Below are 22,929 nucleotides of genomic sequence, written 5' to 3' on the forward strand. Positions count from 1 at the left end.
ACATCCCTAGCGCTGACGAGGGCGGGGAGTGATCGCCGGTGCAAAGAGGCACAGACAAGGAGCGGCTCCTAACAGGCTTCCAGCGGGGGGTTACATGCATGAATGAATCGAATCGACACCCAAAAGAGAGGGATTCCAAAGACTGTGCAGGTACGAGATTGCACAGTTCGGTATAGCTTATAAAAATTAATTGGTACTACCTATACTAACAAGATGCATCTACTTTCCGGTAGCCTGGAACGGAAGAACTCCATAGTTAAGCGTGCTTGACTTGGGGCAATTCTGGGATGGGTGACCTCTTGGGAAGTTTCCCCAAGAAGTGTGCGAGTGAGAAAAAAGCACACTGAAAAGTCTCGTGTTAGTATGTGGGGATAATAATTGATTCTTGAAGCGGCCGGGCATTACAATTGGTATCAGAGCAGGGCCTCTCTTCCAGTACGGTGTGGTTCGAGGACGAACCAGGCAGAAGCTGGTGGGCATGTAACATCCCGAGCGCTGACAAGGGCGGGGAGTGATCCCGGTGCAAAGAGGCACGGACAAGGAGCGGCTCCTGACAGGCTTCCAGCGGGGATGCATGAATGAATCGAATCGACACCCGAAAGAGAGGGATTTCAAAGACTGTGCAGGTATGAGACTGCACAGTTTGGGATAGCTAATAAGAATTAATTGGTACTATCTATACTAACAAGATGCATCTACTTTTCGGTAGCCTGGAACGGAAGAACTCCATAGTTAAGCATGCTTGACTTGGGGCAATTCTGGGATGGGTGACCTCCTGGGAAGTTTTCTCAGGAAGTGTGCGAGTGAGGAAAAAGCACACTGTAAAATCTCATGTTAGTATGTGGGGATAGTAATTGATTCTTGAAGCGGTCGGGCGTTACCTCTGACGTGCTGTTCTTCTCTCCTCGCCATTGATTCATCGTGATGCCGCCTCTCCTCCGCCATTCTCTCTTGGGTAAGAGATATCCTTTCACATGTTGTTGTAGATGCATAAGAAGGATAAGGAGGGTTCGAGTTTGATGATATAACTTTTCATTAACACTATTGGAATATGTGTTTTATACTTTGATAGTTTGACTCTTTGATTAGCTTGTGTAATATTGACTTATGGGTGTAATTAGTTGAATTATGTTAAGTATATTATGAATCTTTGATGATTGATGGTTTGAATTTTTTGAATTTTTTTATATAAAATATATATTTATATTTTTTTAATGTATAAAATCGGGTCAGCGAAGTGATCTCGTGACATGTGACCCCTAACCTCGGTCGAGTCGATGGCCGGGTCGAGTTTTAAACATTGGGACAAACAAGTTGGACATAACCTACATTAGGTGAATAAGATAAATAACTGTATCAATTTTCTCTTTCCCTTTTTATTTCTCGTTTTCGATTTATGTGTTGTGCGATTGTTGATTTTCAACATATGCCTCCTCACCTAGTATATTTACAAGAAATTCCCTGGTTTCGGATATTAATTTTCTAGGTATTGAAGGGTGAAAGTTTGAGTTGAGACATGAATCACGAGAGAGATCTATTGTAAGCCAGAGGTAACATCAACATTTTCTTAGCTTGTCCTACGTAGGCACGTTTTGTCAAATTGTTGTAATCATTGTCTTCTATTGCATCCAAGATCTTACGATACAATATTAATGAGGACAACACCTGCAAATCACGAACAACAAACTATTAAAAAGTCTACAAATGATTTTTGCTAGTCATTAGAAGATACATTTGATTCAACAACTTTCTAACACTTATTCTTGATCATGATGTGACTGTTGAATTATAATTCTTGTAGTTGGACTGTCTTGAGAGTGTATGGAGACCTCGTAACATTTTTTTTAGAAGAAAGATCAAGCTAATTAGTGATCATCTTTCCACAGGCTCTTCTTGGCTTTGGAGAAACAGTGAAAATCAAATAACGCTACATACAAACTAATATTGGCGGAGCCGGCCGTAGGTGGTGCCAAAAAATTTGATGTGTTATTTGTTAGATTTATTTTAACTCTGAATCATGTATTAATTATAAAATACTAAACAATATGAAACCAAAGTTGGGATTGTACGTACCTTATTGAATCATCACAAAGTCGAAAGAAAGAAGGGACTATATGCCAGATCTTCCTCTCTATCACTTATTTCCATAAAGGTAGCCTTAGCGATGGGGGCATGATGGCTCATGGAGCTTAACCCCAATATAAATAGGCTAGAGAGATGACCTAGCTAATAACCCAGACAAGAGTGTATGTCCACTGGGTCCACCCATCATGGAAAACCAGGGTCACACTGAAGCCTACACTGCTGTCCAACTAGGCCCAATAACAACAGATGTTAGAAGCCCAATTCAATGTGATCACAATGAGCTAATTACAATAATAATATTGGAATATCCATTAACCCGATTAATTTTAAATTATAAAACTTTAATTAATATTTCCCATAAAATAAAATTTCTAACATTCTCTCACTTGGGCTATATTAATTAATTTAACATTATTTTGAAAATCATTTTATTTCGAAAATGACTCTATCAGATTAATAACTAAAAAATAATTTTGCGTGGCCACAATTTTCAAAAATAATATTCCAATTCCAGCATCTCAACACAATTCAATCCAACATAACCTCATCATAGGAATATGGCAATCAATATACCAAAAATATCATGGCATATGACCTTCCTTACTCACATACAATGAATATTACATCTTCATGAATCAAGGCCTAGTAGTGTAGTAAGAATTAGTGCCAAAATATGATCAACAATGTAACACACTAATTCTTATCGGTCCTTAATGTAAATTCTTAACAACATGAAATCACATTAGTGCAGTTTCCAAGGAACATGAAATTACACTTCTTGATACAATTTCCCAACAATATGAAATCTCGTCACCGCAATTTCTAAACAACATGAAATCGCTTTGCTTAAATAAGCCAGTATGCCACAGTACAACATGAGATCTCAAAATTTGTGACATCCAATCACCTTTAAGCTCACAACATGCTTAAAGATATTATTCTATACATATATTTCTCAGTCGACAGGAGAAATAATAATATTGATGATCATCAATTACGAAAATTCAAACAAATATCACAAAATAATTATCAGTTTACATAGAAAAGTAACCAAAAAATAAACAAACTGAATATGACTCCCACTAACCAAAGGAATCAAAAGAATCTAAAATCAATGATGCACGGACATGGACACGGGACACGACACGACACCCCGACACGTTAATTTTAAAAAATGCTAAATTTCGACACGTTGGAACACGTTTTGATATTAAATAATATTTTAAATATATATAATATAGTTTACATTTAATACATTTAGCAAGTACTTATAATGTGGTTGACTTGTGGTTACATAAAATGAAGAGCCCACTTCGCATCTGAAGATGGATGATGAACACCAGATGAGCACTAGAATTAAAAAATTAAAAAATTAAAATCAGAGTGAAAGAGAGAAGCAAGGACGAACAGAAAGAAGATGACGGTGAGAGAAAAAAAAATGGGGTTGCAAAAAAATAACAAGAGCATATAATGCACAGTAATAAAGGTTGCATTTTTCCTCATTCATTGCTCTCTGTGCCCTCTTTCTCTGCTATATTCTGGACCATCCAGAAACTTTCTTTCTCTCTTTTGTTGAATTAATTAACCTTTTCTTGGTGTGGAAAAATTCCAAAGTGACAGTAGTAGTGAGCCACAATCGTAGCAGAGGAAGATCAAGCAGGAAGTAGAAAAAAGAGAAGTGCTAAATTCTTTACACAAGAGATCTCTACTCTCCCTCGCACAAATTCCATCACTCTCTTTTAAATTTTTACCTTTTTCTCTCTCTCTCTGATACACTTGCAGAGACCCCATTCCCAAAGAGGCAGAGAGGCTACACCTTTACCTCCTTGTTTGTTCCTCTTCCATTTCTATTATTTATATTTCTGTTAAACCCGTTCGGAAAGAACTCGCACGCGTTTTTTTGCTTCTCCACTAAGATTTCGAAAGCCCTGTGACCAAACGACTATTCACTTTTGGAGATCTGGTTTTGTTGATTCTTCTTTTCGAGGCAAGGCCTAAATAGAGAGGACGCAAACATGTGGTTGATGATGTCCGGTGATGATGGGGGGTGAAGGGTGGGACGGTGAAAGAAGAGGAGAGGTTGAAGATGAGGGATGGTGCGGTGGAGATGGCCGGCTGTTGGAGGTGGAATGGGGTTGTGGTGTTGGGGCTGTAGTGAGGTTAATTTAAAATAAAAATGTCAAAACGTGACCCAAATCGTGTCCACATAAGTTGACCGCGTGTCCCATTAGTCAACGTGTCCCAAAAAGTCAACCGTGTGTCGGATGCGTGTCCGAACGTGTCGGTGTCTGACACGTGTCCGACACGCATTTGTTCACAAAAGTCACGTGTCCGTGTTTCATTGTCTAAAATATTCAAAAGCAAACCTTGAGTATTACTCCCACAAATTAATAAAATAAAAAGAATTTAAACTCATCTTCTATACACGAAGGATGCTACTCTAAGGTCTTTTTTATCTAGACTTTTAGATAAAAAGCCCTTGTTTTATTTAATAAATCAACATCTTACTAGTAAATAAAATGTCATCCACATAAAGTACTAAGAAAATATATTTACTCCCACTTACTTTCATATAGATGAATCAATTAATGAGCATACACTGGCTTCAGAGATCTGTTCCCTTTGGAAAGATAGATCACCTAAACCAATGCACCTCCAATAATTTTATTACAGTTAAGCTTCCAATTAAAACACACAATAACCCCCTTTGGGCAGGAAATTGCATGAAATAACTAGAAGCATTCCTCAATAATTTTTTGTATTTAAACAGTTCAAGCGGAAGCATACAATCCAATAAACAAAAATATTACAGCATGCAACACATTTGAGAGTACAAAATCATACAACAATATCAAATGAGAGCTAATTTTTCAATACATTGTGCACCAAAATATACCCAAAAATAAAATAAAAAATTCATAACTGATAGAGTTTAACACAAGTTAATTTTTATCACCAAAAGTCACATATATAATGTAATAAATTAGTCATGAGCAATCACAAAAATAATTAAATATCACATACTCTCCTTTGGGCAGAGTATATAATATATAATCATTTTTCTTCACATGAAGATTTAACAACGGAGATAATGATATATAATTGTCTAAAATTTATTCTCTTTGGGAAGATAAATTTTATAAATTATATATCTCCTTAATTCCAACATAAAGGTATCATATGTAATTTTCAAAAAATTTATCCCCTTTGAGCAGATAAATAATTTTCAAATACATATTCTCTTTAATAATATTTATCTTCATGTAACTTATTATTATATATTAAAAACCCTTTTGGATAGGTAATTAACATATAATAATTATCAGACAATAATAATAACTCATGAACCAAACATGCTTAAACAACATGAAACACTTTTCCAACATGTATTTCTAACTATTATATTACATTTATCAATCCAAAATATTAATAATAATAATAATAATTCATTGGATGACATACACTATATTGCGAAATATAGTGCAGAAAAAAGAATTCAATTCTATAATGCACATAACAAAAATAGAATAGCATACAGTAATGATTATTTTGCACACATCTAACGAGAAGGTCTAACATGATTTACTTAGAAGATGTTATCCAGTGTTTACATGACATGCTTAAAATTCGTTAAATAGTGCAATAAAAATAAATAAATAAAAATGTCATGCTCCGAAATATTAAAGACATTAATTTAGTGCAACAAAATCCAACTTTCTTATATGAAAAGTCTTATCTGAATCAGAACGTTTTAGAATGTAACAAATTCATAATTTATTATGGGTTTGGTGCTTGTCATTTTAAATGACACAAGTTATATCATTTTAAGAGAGATAGACACAGAAAATAAAAATCATGAGAGAGAGAAAGTGGGTGTTTTTTTAATTTAAAATTTAAATAAAAAATTTTATTCTGTGTCTATCTTCCTCTTGAAATGACATAATTTTATGTCATTTAAAATGACAAACATTTTTTCCATTTATTATATATAACTTGCCTTATATAGCCTTGTCAATATAAGGTTCATAATATATTTCATCATGATAAGTTCAAAACTTAAAAAATATGTAGATAAGACATTATTTAAAAAAAAAATTGGCAACGAATGTAAAACCACTTTTCTTAAATGCAATTTCGTAACGAAGTCGAGTTCAAAAATAATTCAACAAATTTTGTAAAATAACTGCAACAAATGGATAAGATTGCTAAACTAACAAAACACATCTCCATTATTATTAAAAAATAAACCGTAACTTAAAATGAAATTAGTCTTTCCCGTGGCACTACGTACAACTTGGGTTGTTGAGTGATATGTTGCGAGAAAATGGTAGTTAATTGTTGAAGAGAGTAGGGGTGTTCGCGGTTTGAATTGGATCGGTTTTGGAAGCAAAAATCATTTGATCCAATCTCTTCGGTTTGATTACATACTCATTCATTCCGTTTGGACTTTTTTTCAAATCCGATCCGATCCAATTTTTTTCGGTTTGAATTGGATTGGTTTTCGGTTTTTTGAAAATTCTAAAATTTGTTTCTTCATTATTGCTCAAATAACATCTTTTGTATATATTGGTTTTGTAATTTTATTTTTTAAAATACAAAAGTACCAGTAAACGATAATATAGATTTTTTTTTTGACAATAAGATATGAAGCTCTACATATATAAAATTTTATTGATGAGACGTGACTAGATTTTTTCTTGAGTTTAGTTGATGGGTTAATGAGTATTAGGTTTAGAAATTTTTGGACTATGATGGGGGAAAGACCAAAGTAGGTAGAGGAAAATTAATATATTAGACCGGTTTTCATCTATCAATCCGAAAACCGATCCAATCCAATTAAAATTTACGGTTTTTTTTCGGTTTTCGATTTTTCGGTTTTCGCTTTATTCGATTTTCGATTTTTCGGTTTTTCGGTTCAGTTATTGCGGTTTGAATCGGTTGATGAACACCTCTAGAAGAGAGTGCTATAATTATAAATATAGACACAATCTTACACATAGCTCGACGATTGGTCAATGATATAATTGAAAAATTTAACTATCATCATATAATATGCCTTTGCCAAAAAAAATTTAAAAATAAACAAACAATAATAACCAATAGAAAAAGTTAATTATCGTGGGTGACTTGATCTAACTTATGGATCACGAAAATTTTGCACTCTTCTTCTAACAACACTATGACGATTATTACATATATTTCCACAACAATCTTTTCAAAACAATAGTTTATTTCAAAACAGTGATGCATGTTCAATAAAAAATAATAATTTCCAAAAATAAAATTAGAAAACAATAACCCAAAATCTCTTTCAACTTCGTTTATATCTTTCCAAATGATTTTCATTTTGGGTGAGCACATACAAAGGTTTCGAAGCTTCTCTCCAAGGGTTGGCATCCAACCTGTCGTCCATGAAGCAAATCTTGCAAATCAAGTCGAATTGGTCGTAGGGAAGAACGGTTGGGAAAAAGAAGTAAATCAAATATGACGATGCCGACAAAGAAGATATATTTTATCATATACAGTTTATTATATAAATAGCCTATTTTTATTATATTCTATTTATTATCAGTTTACTCCCTTAAAAATCAGAATTGTTGTATACAGTTTGTTGCGTGGGAAAAGTATTTTTTAGTTATCGGAGATAAAATTATTTTTAGTGAGCTCAAAATAACATCGTTTTGAATTATCAGATTAAAAAATTATAATGATAAAGACTAATATAACCCTGCAATATGTTATAATTACAAACACATTTTAATTTTCATCCCAAAATAACGTCATTTTAAATTCACTAACATAACTTTATTTTCGATGCAGGAGAAATTTTTTACTCTTGTTATACACAAAGGATAAGATCATATCTTTTTGAAACAAACATCTAATTGTGGGACCAAAAAATGGGAATTGATTAAAAAAACGGAACAATAATGGCAGACGATTCAAGTAACTTGTATCAAAAAAAATTTTGCCTAAAGTAAAATGTGAATAAACAGTAAAAACAAATAACTATTCAGTATTCACGTTTCACCTAGCAAATTTTGAGGAAAGAGTGCTGACACTCGAAAAAAAATTAAGTTAATGCTTTTTAATAAATTAATTACGTATTTATTACAGTTTTAAAAATAATTATATATTTATTACATAATATGATGCTTAATTTGAGCATCATTAAGGACGCCTAAATTGGGCATCATTCGAGAGGTAATCACGCCTAATTTAGGCGTTACTCATCAAGTGTTGACATGTGTCATATTTTTTTTCAAAAAAAAAAAATTTAATCATAAAACTTCTGAAGGCCATAACTTTTGACTCAGGTATCCAAATCAGATAATTTTTTTTTTTGATTACACATAACTTTTCGAGATCTACGCAATGACATCTCATTTGACATATTTTATTTCTCACAAACACAATTTAAATTTGTAAAAATAATATTATAAGAGCGGTTAAACCCAAAAGGCTCTGAATTCTGGATTTATGATATAATATAAAAAAATAAATAAAATTTTGATTTGTGATTTAAATTTATTTATAATAAATTTTTTTGTTATAGCAAAAATTTGGTTAGTGATTTAAATTAAAATTAAAAATAAAAATTATTATTAATAAGGAAAACAAAATAAAGATTTGATTTGTGATTTAAACTAAAAAATATTTTTGAAAAATCTGTAGAAATAAAGGAAATAATTAAATAAATATTCTAAATCAATAAGGAAGAAGGGTATTATTTTTGAAATTAATAATTAATGCTATAAGCTTCTGGGTTATTATTTGTGGTCTGAAATTAATTATGGCTTATGAATGTTTTTCAAAAATAAAATTACCTAAATTAGGTGTGATTGCCTCTTGATTTAAACTCAATTTAGACGTCATTGGTAACGTGTCAGGTGTTGACACATGTCACAATTTTAAACTCAGAAGCCTCTGAGTTCTGGGTTTGAGATTTAATATAAAAAATAAATCAAAATTTGATGTGTGATTTAAATTAAAAAGTAACAATTATTATTGGGTTTGTTTTTTCTAAAGTTACTTTAGATAAATTTATCTAATGTTCATCGAAACGACGTCGTTTTGAGGCAGAAATCATGATATTTTGGTAATTTTAATTTATTTCAAGGTTATAATAGTCTTTATCATTCTAATTTTTTAATTTTTCAACCCCAAAACGACGTCGTTTCGATGAACATTAAACAAAGTTATCTAAAGTAATATTAGATACTTTTTTCCCATTATTATTAATAAGGAAAACAAAATAAATATTTTATTTGTGATTTAAACTCAAAAATCAATTTGAAAAATTTGTATTAATAAAGAAAATAATTAAATAAATATTCTAAATCTCTAAAGAAGAAGGATTACCTGATTTAAATTTAAATTATGTTTATGAGAAATAAAATATATCAAAGGAGATGTCATTGCGTAGATCTCGAAAAGTTATGTGGAATCAAAAAAAGAATTACCTAATTTGGATATCCGAGTCAAAAGTTATGGCCTTCAGAAGTTTTATGATTAAATTATTATTTTTTTAGAAAAAAATATGACACGTGTCAACACTTGATGAGTGATGTCTAAATTAGGCGTGATTGCCTCTTGAGTGACGCTCAAATTGAGCGTCTTTAGTGACGTCCAAATTGAACGTCATATTGTGCAATAAATGTGTAATTATTTCTAAAACTGTAATAACTACGTACTTAATTTATTAAAAAAATATTAAATTAATTTTTTTGCCTGCTGACACTAGCTTGGATATCTAGTCTGATACAAAATGCAAAAAAGACGATGATAAAGACCTTCTAAGATTGAAGCTACTAAAATATACTTTTGTACCCTACTAAAAAAAAATTATCTCCCACCCTCATCCAAAAAAATGCTCTGCTAGGGTTTTCCTTTTCATGGAGGAAAATATAGCTACTGAAGGCCAAACTTCAAAAGAAGAAGAAGATCTACTACGTAGGAATAATAAGAGAAATAAAGATTGAGATAAGGTGTTTATTGAATCACAGTCTAGGGTTCCTAGACATGAATCTTGGATGGTTGACGACGGTAATAAAAAGATGACTTGGCGAGAGATGCTCATGCAACACAATGGTGAAACAGATGACTGGGAAGGAATGGATTGGAATTTGGAAGAAAATGTTGATCAAAGTGCACCTGCGGAGGAAGAGGATGTGAATTATGGTGGGATTAAAATGTGGACAGAGGAAGATGGTAGAACTCATTTTGGTTGTACTAGAAAAGCAAGAACAAGAATGCTGAAGGTTTGGGAAAAAGCTCTCATTGTAAAACTACTTTGGAAGGAATACAGGAGTGGCTTTCATGAACAAGAAGATTGAAATACTATGGGCTAGAGCTGGAAAGATTAACGTTACATATGTAGGTAATGGATTCTATGTGGTGCAATTTAGCAACAAAGATGATCTTCTTTTTGCTCTAAATGGTGGTCCTTGGATTATTTTAGGCCATTATTTATCACTCCGACGTTGGGAGCCAACTTTTAGACCAAATGCTGCAAGTGTGATGAAGATTGCAGCTTGGGTGCTATTACCGGATATCCCACTGGAGTATTATGATGAAGCCTTTTTCCGCCGTATTGGTAACTGGCTAGGTAAAATGTTGAAGATCGATAGGACAACTAATGAGCATGTAAGAGGACAGTTTGCTCGAATTTGCGTGGAACTGGATCTTGCTCAGCCTTTGAAGGGTGAATATGTGTTGGACGGAGCAACTAAACAGATAGAATATGAAGGTTTAGGCCTTATTTGTTTCCATTGTGGGCGCTATGGACATAGTAAAGATTGTTGTCCTGAGATACCAGTTGAAGGAAAGGATAATCAGCAAAATCAAGACGGGAAAAAAGATGAGGCTGAGTTTCAGAAAAATGGATTAGGTCCTTGGATGGTGGTGCAACGTCAACGTCGATCAAGAATTCAAACTCCAATGGCGGACAACAGGAAGCAGGAACCGGTTCGAAGGGAATCAAGGCGTAATCAAGGGAGTAGTCAAGGGAGTAATCAACTGAGTAATCAACTGAGTAATCAAGGGAGTGATCAAGGGAGTAATCAAGGGAGTAATCAAGGGAGTAATCAAGGGAATAATCACGGGAGTAATCAAGGGAATAATCAAGGGAGTAATCAAGAGAGTAATCAACCGCAATCAAATTAGCCGGTTATGATTGATAATCAATCAAATTCCCGTTACGCTGCTTTAATGGGCTCTAATAAAGATGATATTACTCATGATATCCTAGCGACTAATCCGGATGCTGTTATAAATGACGTCAATATGGTGGGCCCTCCTGTTAATATTGATATTAGTACATCTCAAGGGTCCAAACACAGAAACCCTAGAAGTCGTCCTAATGTTGAATTACAGGAACACCCCAATCGATTTACGTTAAGTGGGATTACGACAGGTCATGAAAAAGAAAATCAAATAAATGGGAAGATAGTTGACAGAGGTACCTCAAACAATAATACAGCGAACTTGAGGAGGCAAGTTGCGATTCATAATAATAAGCACATTAGAGGTCAAAGCGGTGGAGATTCCATGGTGGCTAGGAGTACTGTTGCTGATTATAACAAAGATTGTTATCAAAATGAGGTGGATAAGGATGGTCAAAATATCAACGGCTTAGATCATGGCTTGTCCCAACCAAAAGCGCCTGATCCAAGTAGAGATAAAGGAAAGTCTATCCCAAAAAACCATAAGCTCAATATTGAGGTGGAGATGATTTCAGAATCTGAAACTCAATGCAATGACAATGGGATGGCAGTGGACCCACAATCCTGCCAAATTACCATTGATTAATATCTTTAGTTACATGGAATTTCCGCGGGGCGGCTAAAAAGTGCTTCAAATCAACGTTTCAAATGATGGTTCGAAGGCATAAGATTGAGGTGGCAGCTATTCTTGAACCTCGAGTAAGTGGTTCAAAAGCAAAACAGATAATAAAAAAGCTGGGTTTTAATAATTCAATAGTGGAGGATGCTCATGGATTTACGGGAGGTCTTTGGTTACTATGGAATAATGATAGGTGTCAGGTTTAAGCATTAAAACAGACCCATCAATTTATTCATGTTCGTGTTACATTGGCAGATCATCAAGCTTTTCTTTATACTGTTATCTATGCAAGTCCTAGAGAAGAAATTCGGAAGAGACTTTGGGATGGTTTACTTCAGTTATCAGAAGATATCTCGGTTCCTTGGTTAATTGCAGGTGATTTTAATGAAATTGCCTTTCCAAGTGAGAAACGTGGTGGTGCTCCAGTTGATATTAGCAGATGTAATAAATTTGCTTCTCTTCTAACTGATATAAATATGATTGATCTTGAAGGAATATGTTCTAAATTTACATGGTGAGGACCTAGATTTCTTCATTTAGATAGAGTCTTTAAACGTTTAGATCGAGCTTGTAGCAATGCTGAATGGAGGTTGATGTTTCATGAAGGCCAGGTTCGAGTGCTTCCTCGTATTAACAGTGACCATAATCCTATCCTTATTACCTTAGAGCCAAGCAGAGTTGATGGGGTGGAACGCCCTTTCCGTTTTCATTCTTTTTGGTTGGATCATCAATTTTTGAACAATTTCATCAAGGAAAACTGGCGTCAGGATCAAAGAACAGTTGATAGTCTTCGTGATTTCACTCCTCTTATTAAGCAGTGGAATAAAGATGTGTTTGGTAATATCCATCATAAGAAGAACAGGTTGATTGGTAGGCTTGAAGGTATCCAGAGGGCAATTTCTGAGCAGAATAAAAGCCATTTGGAAAAGATTGAAGGCAAGATAAGGGGTGAACTTGAACAAGTTTTAGAACAGGAGGAGCTTTTGTGGTTTGAAAAGTCTCGTGCTACTTGGATAGCTCAAGGAGATAGGAATACGAAGTACTATCATACAAAAACAATTGTTAGACGTAGAAGGAGCAAGATCTTGGAGTTGAAAGATGATGCTGGAAACTTGATTAGAGAAGATCACAACATTGCACGGGTAATAAATGCTTACTTCTCTAAACTATTTTCTGAAGAAAACCATGATCGTCCTTGGGTCCAGACTCTTTGGCCAAAGGTGGACGATGAGACTGCTGTTAACTTAGGTGCTCCAATTTCAAAAGATGAAGTCAGACGAGCTTTCTTTTCTATGAAAGATTTGAAAGCTCCAGGGGAGGATGGCTATACCGCGACATTCTACAAAAAGAACTGGGAATTTATTGGTGAACAGATTTGGAGAGATATCAAGTATTATGCAGAAAACCCTTCCAGCATTGAGGAAGTCAACGGTACTCTGATCACTTTGATCCCCAAAGTTCCTAAGCCAATGTATGTTTCTCAATTCATGCCTATTTCTTTGTGTAATGTCATTTATAAGGGTATGAGCAAGATCATTGTTGATAGGCTTAAGCTTACAATGGAGAATTTAGTTTCTCCTTACCAAGCTAGCTTCGTGCCAAATCGTCAGCTTCAGGATAATATTATAGTAGCAAAGGAGCTGGTTCATTCTATGGGGAGAGTAAAAAGAAAGAAAGGTACAATGGCAATCAAACTGGACCTTGAAAAAGCTTATGATGAACTCAGTTGGAGTTTTATCTATAAAGTGCTTATTGAAGTTCAGTTTCCTGATTGGATGATTGGTGTTATAATGGCTTCTATAACTTCTAATCGTTCGAGGGTCTTGATAAATGGTGTGGCTTCAGATTGCATAGTTCCTCAGAGAGGAATTCGTTAAGGGGATCCAATCTCTCCTTATATTTTTGTGTTGTGTGTTGAGAAGTTTTCCCACTTGATCGCTGAAAAAGTGACTATGGGTTCGTGGAAGCCTATTAGAGTCTGCAGAAGAGGGCCGAGTGTATCCCACCTTTTATTTGCAGATGATATCATTCTCTTTGCGCAAGCAGATATAGAGCAAGCTAAGGTGATTATGGATTGTATTAATCTCTTTTGTGAGATGTCGGGGCAAAGTGTTAGTGCAAATAAATCTTTGATTTATTTTTCCCCGAATACTGATACTCAAGTTGTTGCAAGGATTGTCAACAGAATGGGCTTTAAGCGCACTTCTAGTATTGGCAGATATTTAGGCTCTATTGTTAAACAAGGGAGATGTATTAAAGCAGACTATGGAGCTATCAAGGATAGGATACGTTCAAAACTGGATGGTTGGAAAAGCCATTGCCTTTCTTTTGCTGGTCGGGTTACTTTGGTGAAATCGGTCATTGCTGCAATCCCTTCTTTCCATATGCAGAATGGTCTTTTACCAGTAACGTTTTGTGATGAAATTCAGCAGATACAAATGGCTTTCATTTGGGGAGATCAGGATAGCAGAAGGCGGGCTCATTTAGTAGCTTGGGATCAAATGTATAAACCCAAAGATAGAGGTGGTTTGGGAATAATTAATCTTCGACTCCAAAATGAAGCTTATATTCATAAACTGGCGTGGAAGGTGTTAACTAAGAAAGATGATTTATGGGTTAAGATTTTAGTAGCCAAGTATGGTAGAGGTCAAGACTTAAGGAGAGGTATAAAGGCAAAATCATATGACTCTAAACTTTGGCGTGATCTTGCTAAATGTTGGAGTAATTTCCTTGCTGGTCTTAGATGGGAAATAACAGATGGTTCTGACGTAAAGCTTTGGACTGATAACTGGTTGGGATGGGAGAAAAATTTGTAGCAGTTGTCGAGCAATTAGGTGCCGTGGGAGGATAGTCAGAAATCAATTGCAGATTACATGGTGGATGATGGTTTCCGTCTTGAAGCTGTTCATCAATTTCTGGAGTCAGATTTGGCTGATGCAGTAACAAATCATCTCAGGCTTATTCCAAGGAATGGGGAGGATAGATTAGTTTGGATCAATAATCATCACTCAACTTCTTTGGTTAAGGTCGCTTACTGTAATCTTATGAACTTCCCAGCAGATGTTTACACTAGCTTATGGAAAAAAGTTTGGTCGTGGAATGGACCAGAATGGGTGAAAGTGTTTATGTGGATGACTTTGCTTGCTAAACTTTCAGTGCGCAGCAGAACCAGTAAGTGGAGCGGAGGTTCAAATGTCTGTCCCAGTTGTCCAAATCATAAGGAAACTATTATTCATGTTCTTCGTGATTGTAGACATGCTAGGAAAATTTGGCAATCTTGGTTTACAGGTTCGATACCCAATTCCTTTATGAATTCAATTTGCAGGATTGGTTGACTTTAAATATCGATAACATGTGGTCCTCCAATAAAGTGAAGGACTGGAGGGATATTTTCTTTACTACTTGTTGGTTTTTGTGGAAGTGGAGAAATTTGGAGATCTATGAAGATCATTTCTGTCATGATGAGCAATCGCAGGCTTCAATTTGGATGTTTGTCCAACAGATTCTACAAGCCCGAATTTATCAGCACCGTGGTGATTCCAACGATAGCATTTGGACAACCCCCAAGCAAGGGTGGGTTAAGTTGAATTGTGATGGAGCTTCTTCTAGTGGCTTGAAAAAAGCTAGTTGTGGTGGTATATTAAGAGATCACAATGGATCCTTTTTGGGAAGCTTCTATTGTAATTTAGGTTCATGCAATCCTCTTGATGCAGAATTATGGGGACTACTGAAAGGTTTGGAACTGCTTTGGGGAACAGGATTAAAAAGAATAGAGCTAGAATGTGATTCTAGCCAAGCCATCCAGATGTTAAAGGAGCAGCATGAAGATCCTAGGGACTGTCAAGTCACTAGCAGATTGAGATTATGGTTAAAAGCAGATTGGACTATTCATCTTGTTCATACCAAGAGAGAAAACAACAAATGTGCTCATTGGTTAGCTAAAGCTGGGCAGACTAATAATCTTCATTTCAAGATTTTTAAAGATCCTCCTCCTCAGTTGATGGAACTTATAGTTGATGATGCTAGAAATATGTCTAGCTTGTTAGTTTCTGATTTGTAATTTCTTTCTGTTTCTGGGGCTTAGCCCCTCTTTATTTAAAAAAAAAAAAACCTTCTAAGAAGGCATATAACGGATATCTAGTCTGATACCAAATGCAAAAAAGACGATGATAAAGAACTTCTAAGAAGGCATATAACAACATTGTACATGGAAATTGGCATATAACACTAGTACACTAATCACCAAAAGAAATCCTAATACCAAAATGCACGAAAAACGAAGATAAAGAAGACATACGACACTGTACATGGAAATTGAATAGCAAAAAAGACCTTTTAATTAAGATAGCATAAAATTAATAAGATGCTCAATTCAATCAACCAAATACTGTATTCTATTCAATGGATTCTATAATCATGTATACGTGGCTGTAATACTAAATGTTAGATTTATTTTAATCTTGAATCATGTATATAATTATAAAATATCAAACAATATGAAACCAGAGTTGAAATTCTGCGTACATTATTGAATCATTACAAAGTCAAAAGAAAGAAGGGACTATATATCAGATCTTTCTCTCTATCACCTATTTCCGTAAAGGCAGCCTCAGTCATAAGAGCATGATGACTCATGGGGCTTAACCCCAATATAAATAGGCTAGAGAGGGGACCTAGCTAATAACCCAGAGAATAGTCTGTGTCCACTGGGTCCACCCATCATAGAAAATCAGGGTCACACTAAAGCCTACACTGCTGCCCAACTAGACCCAATAACAGCAGATGCCAGAAGCCCAATTCAATGTGATCACAATGAGCTAATTACAATAATAATATTAAAATATCCATTAACCCGATTAATTTTAAAATATAAAACTAATTAATTAATATTGTCCATAAAATAAAATTTCTAACATAATTAGGTTTACTTTTAGGGAAAAGTATTTGTTCTTTTAAATGACAGAATTTGTGTCATTTCATTCTCACAAAGAGGTGAGACTCATACCTTTATATATTTTGTCCACTCTCTCCTCATTTATCTATCTCTTTTTCTCACTTAAAATGACACAACTTTACATCATTTAAAATAATGCACAATTTTTCCTTAGTTTTGTGATTGTTACTTTTAAATAGGCTTATTTGATTTAGTTGGGCCCAAATTTTGAAATAGGTCAACTAATTATTTTTGTGATTAAGTTTACAAGTCTTTATTTTTAAAAATAATAGGAATAAAAAAAATATATATAACTGATTAGAATAAAGCAAAAAAAACAAAAACAAATATACAAGATAAAAAAGAGGATAGATTATTCGACCTACCATTTTTTCTGCCTACCACCCTAAAAGATCATTAGATCAGAATTTAAAGAGGAGAGAAAAAATAAATGTTAATTAAGATTCCGATCTAATGATCTTTTAGAGTGGTAGGAAAAGTAGGCAGAAAAATCAAAAAAGGTAAAACACAAAAATAACCCTATTGTACACATTTCTTATTATTTGTTTGCATTGAGATGATTTGTTGTTATTTTGTATTGGGTATTTCATTTTCTATTTAAGTGATGCCAAATTATAATTAATTATATATAATAAAAAAAAATTTAAAACAAGCATGTGCCTATTGCTCGCATGAACGAGGCTACGCCACTGCATACCAATGTTGGTTATGCTATGAGGGTGTAAGTACATGATTAGTCAATTTTATTTGAGAGAAGCTGATGTGAAAAACACTCAGTTTTGAGGAGTCAATATTATTGGCAGAGTATTGATCACTAATTGTTCATGTTGGTTCTGTAAACTCCTACGTGTCCTTGTTGGGTATGACTCATACTTTGCATGTTGATGAAAGCTATAATTATCGGGGTCAGCAGAAAGGCAACTGAGGTTCCGCTCCCAGGTGAGCGGGCGGGGGTCCGGGGGGCAACGCCCCCAGGCCCGTAGAGGCTAGGTACTGTTGTGGGCCTCTGTTTTATTGTAATTTTCTTAGCAGTTTAGGCTAGGGCCCATGAATAGCTGCTGTTAGGGTTTTGTAATCCTATTCATATTTGCCTTGTAAACCGAGAGACTTGTAACGAGTGGCGGTGAGGTGAATATAGTACAGACAAGCTAGACGTAGTCTAAATTGGGTGAATCAGGGTAAATCGCTGTGTTTATTCTCTCTCTCTTTTTCTTTTCCGTTTTCGATTTGTGTGTTGTCAATTTCCAACAGTTGTTACTGGCCAACGGCTAGACTTTTCAAGCAGAGAAGATCCTTCATCTGCCAAGTCAGTGGCGGACCCAGGAAAAACTTTTTATGTCACACATTTAACGGTGGGGGTTCGAGGGCAGCGCCCTCGAATTTTTTTTTTTAAAGACAATTTAGATTAATGCTTTATGTACAAGGTTCTGAACTCGCTCATGAACTAACAAAAAATTCGGTCTCCATTTTAGTCCCTTACAAAAAAAATTAGTGACCTGATCCCTGTGAAATTAAAGTGGACATATTTTAATTCTTTTGAGTAATTAATGTGAGTCTTTTTTGAATTAGTAAGGGACCACAATTTTAACTAAATTGATCCACTTTAAATTTCTTAGGAACATCTAGACTAATTTTTTTTTTAAAGGACTAAAGTGGGGACCATATTTTTTGTTAAGTACTTAAAAGGATATTTACTCCTAATATAAATATTGAATCAAGAGACAAATAAGAACCTGCAAAAAAAAAAAACTAAAATGACAATCTTTATGTCCGCCCTGCGGACATCTGCGCCCACCTGGGTCCGCCGATGTGCCAAGTTGAAGTAGAATCTTGCCCTTGTAATATGCTACTTCATAAACTCTCTTTAGGGATTTGCATGGATTAAACCGAATCGGATTTTTTGAAAAATCGAACCGAATTGGTTTAAATGGTTTGGTTCGGAAGTGGTTCAGAATCGGTTCGGGTAGACCCTCCTTTAAAAAAAATTAAAATTTAAAAAATAAAGTTATACAAATTAATTTGGTTCGATTTGAAAACGGTTCGGTTCGGTTCAATTCGGTTCAAAAATAGTTCGGTTCTTAAATTGGTTTTAAAAACTGGTTCGGTTCATGAACTGATTCTTTAAAAATCGGTTCGGTTCATGAACTGATTTTTAAAAACTTATTATTTTAAGGGCGGTTCGGTTCGGTTCATGATTCAGTTCAGTTTTTTGTTTATTTTGCATACCCCTGACTCTCTCCATCTTTCAGTGACCTTTATTGAGAAAACATCCTTGTCGCTTAAACAACCAAACTGGGCAAGTTGATCTTGGGTAGGTAAAACTCTTCCTCTTAGTGCACTAAAAGGAGAAGTTAATAAATCAACAATATCATACGTAGGTGTGTGTAATCTAAACTCAACAAAAAACCACGGCCCATTTTAATCTTTTAGAAGAAAAATAATTGACTTATGATTTCTTTAAAATTCAAAACAAATTTAATTAATTAAAATTATGGTCCCTCTAAAGTTAAAAAAAAAACTCGTATTAATCCACTAAAATGAGTCTTTTTTTAATTTCAAAAGGACCACAAGTTTGTATTTTTTTCTCTAAATAATTAAATTAGGCCCTGTAATATTTGTTTAGGAACTAAAAATTTAATCTAAATATAATCAACACAACTAGCAAGTGAAGAAAATCAATTAAAAGCTCACTCCTCCTCGCCCGCGTCGTTGGTCAATTGATTTCCAATACCTAGATATAGTGCGGCATTATATACACTTTGAGCAGAGCCAAGAGAGTTGGGTGCAATGCCCATTATTGGAACGCTCATTAAGCCAACAGTTCCAGCCACACAATAGCATTAAAGATATAGCTCTTCGAAGTTTTTGTATCGGGTTTACTTTGCATCCATTCTCATGCCTTCTATCATGTCCCTGAAAGGCTATATTGAAAGAGAAGAAAACTATTGTCATCAAGTTTTCAAAATTTATTCTCAAAATTAAATTTATCGAACAAGTTTTTCTTATCATTTTTATTCTGTAAAATAAATTAAAAATAATATTTTTAAAAATTGTAAAAATAATTTTTAAAAAAAAAATTAGCATTTCGTCAATCGCTGTTGAACTCTCAAAATTATAAATAATGTACATGTGATTGATATTAAATAATTTTATTAAAAAAGGGAATATTATTGTTGTTTATTGTTAAGTAAAAAATAATTTAAAATGGTTTTACATAAATCAATCAAAGTTTTATGAACAAAAAATGTGTGTATCCCATGCTCTCTTCTCTCAAATTTTATATAAAAATTTCTAAGATCTTATTAAATAAAATAGGATTGTAAAATAAATTTAAATTGTAAATAAACTACAGCTAATATTCTTAAAATGTGAATGGAGATAATTGAGTTGGCAAAATGAGTCAACTTGTCATGTACCATTTTCAGCCACCAAAAATGGGACGGGACGAGTTAATCCACCGTTGATTAGTGATTTTGAAATATTAATTTATCCCATTTTATGTAGGCTGATAAGTTGGGTTTTTGACCCTTTTGCCCCTAATTAAATAATTAATAACCAATTTGTCCCTCCCCAGAACTATTCACCATCCTGCCCCTATTTAGTCGATTATGTTGCACTTTTAATCGACTAAATGGGCTAAACTCAGAAATTATGAAACGCGAATTTTAGTCGACTAAAAACTCACCTTAATCGACTAAATTGTTTGCACTTTTAGTCGACTAAGCACATTATTTAGTCGACTAAATGTCGCAGATCAGGTTTTTTAAAAACCCCCCCATTTCGCAAATGGGGTTATTTTCAAACCCTAATCGACTAAAAGGCTGCATTCCGTCCCCTCTCTCCAACCAAGTCCGAATCTCAACCCTTGAAGGTGCGATTGAAGCTTCCTTGGTTCACACTTGCGAAATCGACATTTAGGTAACGTATTCTGACTTGCATTTGGTTTTAAGTTTAGTTTTTTTTTTGTTTTCTTCATGCATTTGATTTATGTTTGCGGTTTTGTGGATTTAGGTTAGGGGTAGGGTGCTAAGTTTGTTGTGAGGGTGAGGGTTAGGGTTGATGTGGTGCCTTAGGCTTAGGGTTAGGGTTAGGGTTAGGGTTTACGTTGCTGTTTTGTTTGGGTTGTAGTGTTTAGGGTTAGGAATGGGTTTTTGTGTTCTGTTTTAGGGTGTAGGGTAAGGGTTAGGGTTAAGGTTAGGGTTAGGGTTGAGGGTTAGGGTTTCTGTTTCTGTTTCTGTTTTAGGGTTAGGGATTGGGTTTCTGATTTCTGTTTTATTATAGGATTGGGTTTTGTTTTTTATATTGAATTTTAAATTTTTTGATATTGTTATTGTTCATTGATTTTTATTTCCACTTGCATTGTAGGTACAGTTGTTCCCATGGCTGGCCGTAGAAGATCGTCTAGCACTGGAAATGAAAGACGACAAAAGCTACGACAAGACCATCCGTCTTCGTCAAGGCCACAAGAGGAAGACCCCGCTGCTGTGGACCTCCCATTCGGATACTTGTTCGAGAATGACCCGGTGGTTCATGAATCTTTTGTCCGTGACTTTGTTAACCGACCGATTTGTGGGGCCAAATCACTTGATACAGCCTTTTTTGAACAAGAAGGTTTTAACATTGTGAGGTGGTTGGAGGAATCACATCTTAGGACCTTGGCTGAACTGTCGTGTTCATATTCTGAGTTGCATGTACGGGCCTTCTACCATAATCTCAGCTACCATCACGGTGAGCTGAGGTCTAGGGTCTGCGGGGTGGACATCATCATGACGGCTCCGGTATAGTTGGAGTTACTGGGGTATGACTTTGATTCTGCGCAGACTGTGGAATATGACGCAGACAGCAGGACCATACTTCCAGGATATACACGCGGTGATGCCATGCAGGAGCAGAGGAGAGTCCGTGGGCAACACATTGCCTATACGGTGGGGTTGCTTACTGTGGAGTCCCGCATACTACACTATGTCATCACCCACATTTTGTTTCCGCGAGCATTCAATCATTCCAGGGTGTTGGAGCATGACATTCCCATCATGTGGGCTATCCGACATGGTACTTCGGTGAACTGGAGGCACTACGTGTGTTGGATGATGTATAAGGCCAAACACAAGGGTGCACTTCCATTTGCTTGTCTTGTTCAGAGGATATTGGAGCATTTTGATGTTCCCATGGGTAATGTGACCTTGAAGAAGACCACAAGGTATAATCATAAGTTTGGAAAACGTCTACTGGAGCAGTGCAAGATGACAAAGAACCCCCAAACAGGAGTGTGGCAGTTCACAGGTGCGGCTGATGTTGAGGTTCCTGATGTTGCTCCAGTTGTAGACATGGTTGACCCCGAGGTGGAGGATGATGATGACGATGATAATGAGGGTGACCAGCAGGAGATAGCTGAGCCTGAGGGTGGGTTTTCATTACGTGATGTCATGAAGGGCATAAACGCTACGCTGAAGAAAATAGGAAAAATGGCGCTGAAACACAAAAAATGGAGGAAGAGTCACGTGCAGAAGGGAAATGAAAGATTTAGACATATACAGGGACGGTTCAAGGGTGTTGAAGATAGGCTTGCTCGTCTAGAGCTTGGTCGAGGACAGCAGATTGAGGATGTTGCAGGGCAGGGGGCTGATGTGTCAGATGAGGATGACGAGGAGACGGCGTCCGAGGAGGATGAGGATTAGATTTAGGGTTTATGTTTCTATTTTACGTTTCTAGTGTATGTTGTTATGTAATTGACTTCGGTCTTCCTATTTTACATTTGTAGCTTATGTAATATTATGGTTATGAAATGAACTATTTGATGTTCCCATCATGTTGTGAACCGTTTACGTAATTATTGTTGTTTTCTTGTTTACCAAATGAAGGAACAAATATCTTTTACCTTCATGTTTTCAATTTGTGTCTAATCACAGTCCAACGGGTCTAAAATGTCCAATGAAATTCAGAACAGGTGACCTTAACAGAGTTAAAATAAGAACACAAGTTTCGGATACCCTTAATTATTGCATTTATGCAGTACATGCACATTCGTGGTTTATAACCTGTACAAT

The 22,929-nt window shown here is 35.1% G+C and overlaps 1 pseudogene; it reads right to left on the reverse strand.

Annotated features, from left to right (window-relative positions):
- Positions 1–1,521: 1,521 nt before the first annotated feature.
- Positions 1,522–19,803, reverse strand: LOC133310355 (phytoene synthase 2, chloroplastic-like; annotated as a pseudogene).
- Positions 19,804–22,929: the final 3,126 nt, after the last annotated feature.

Source organism: Gastrolobium bilobum, unplaced genomic scaffold (genome assembly GCF_033153095.1).
Source record: "Gastrolobium bilobum isolate Gb01-03AN ecotype WA unplaced genomic scaffold, APGP_CSIRO_Gbil_v1 utg190664, whole genome shotgun sequence".
Classification (NCBI taxonomy): Eukaryota; Viridiplantae; Streptophyta; class Magnoliopsida; order Fabales; family Fabaceae; genus Gastrolobium; species Gastrolobium bilobum.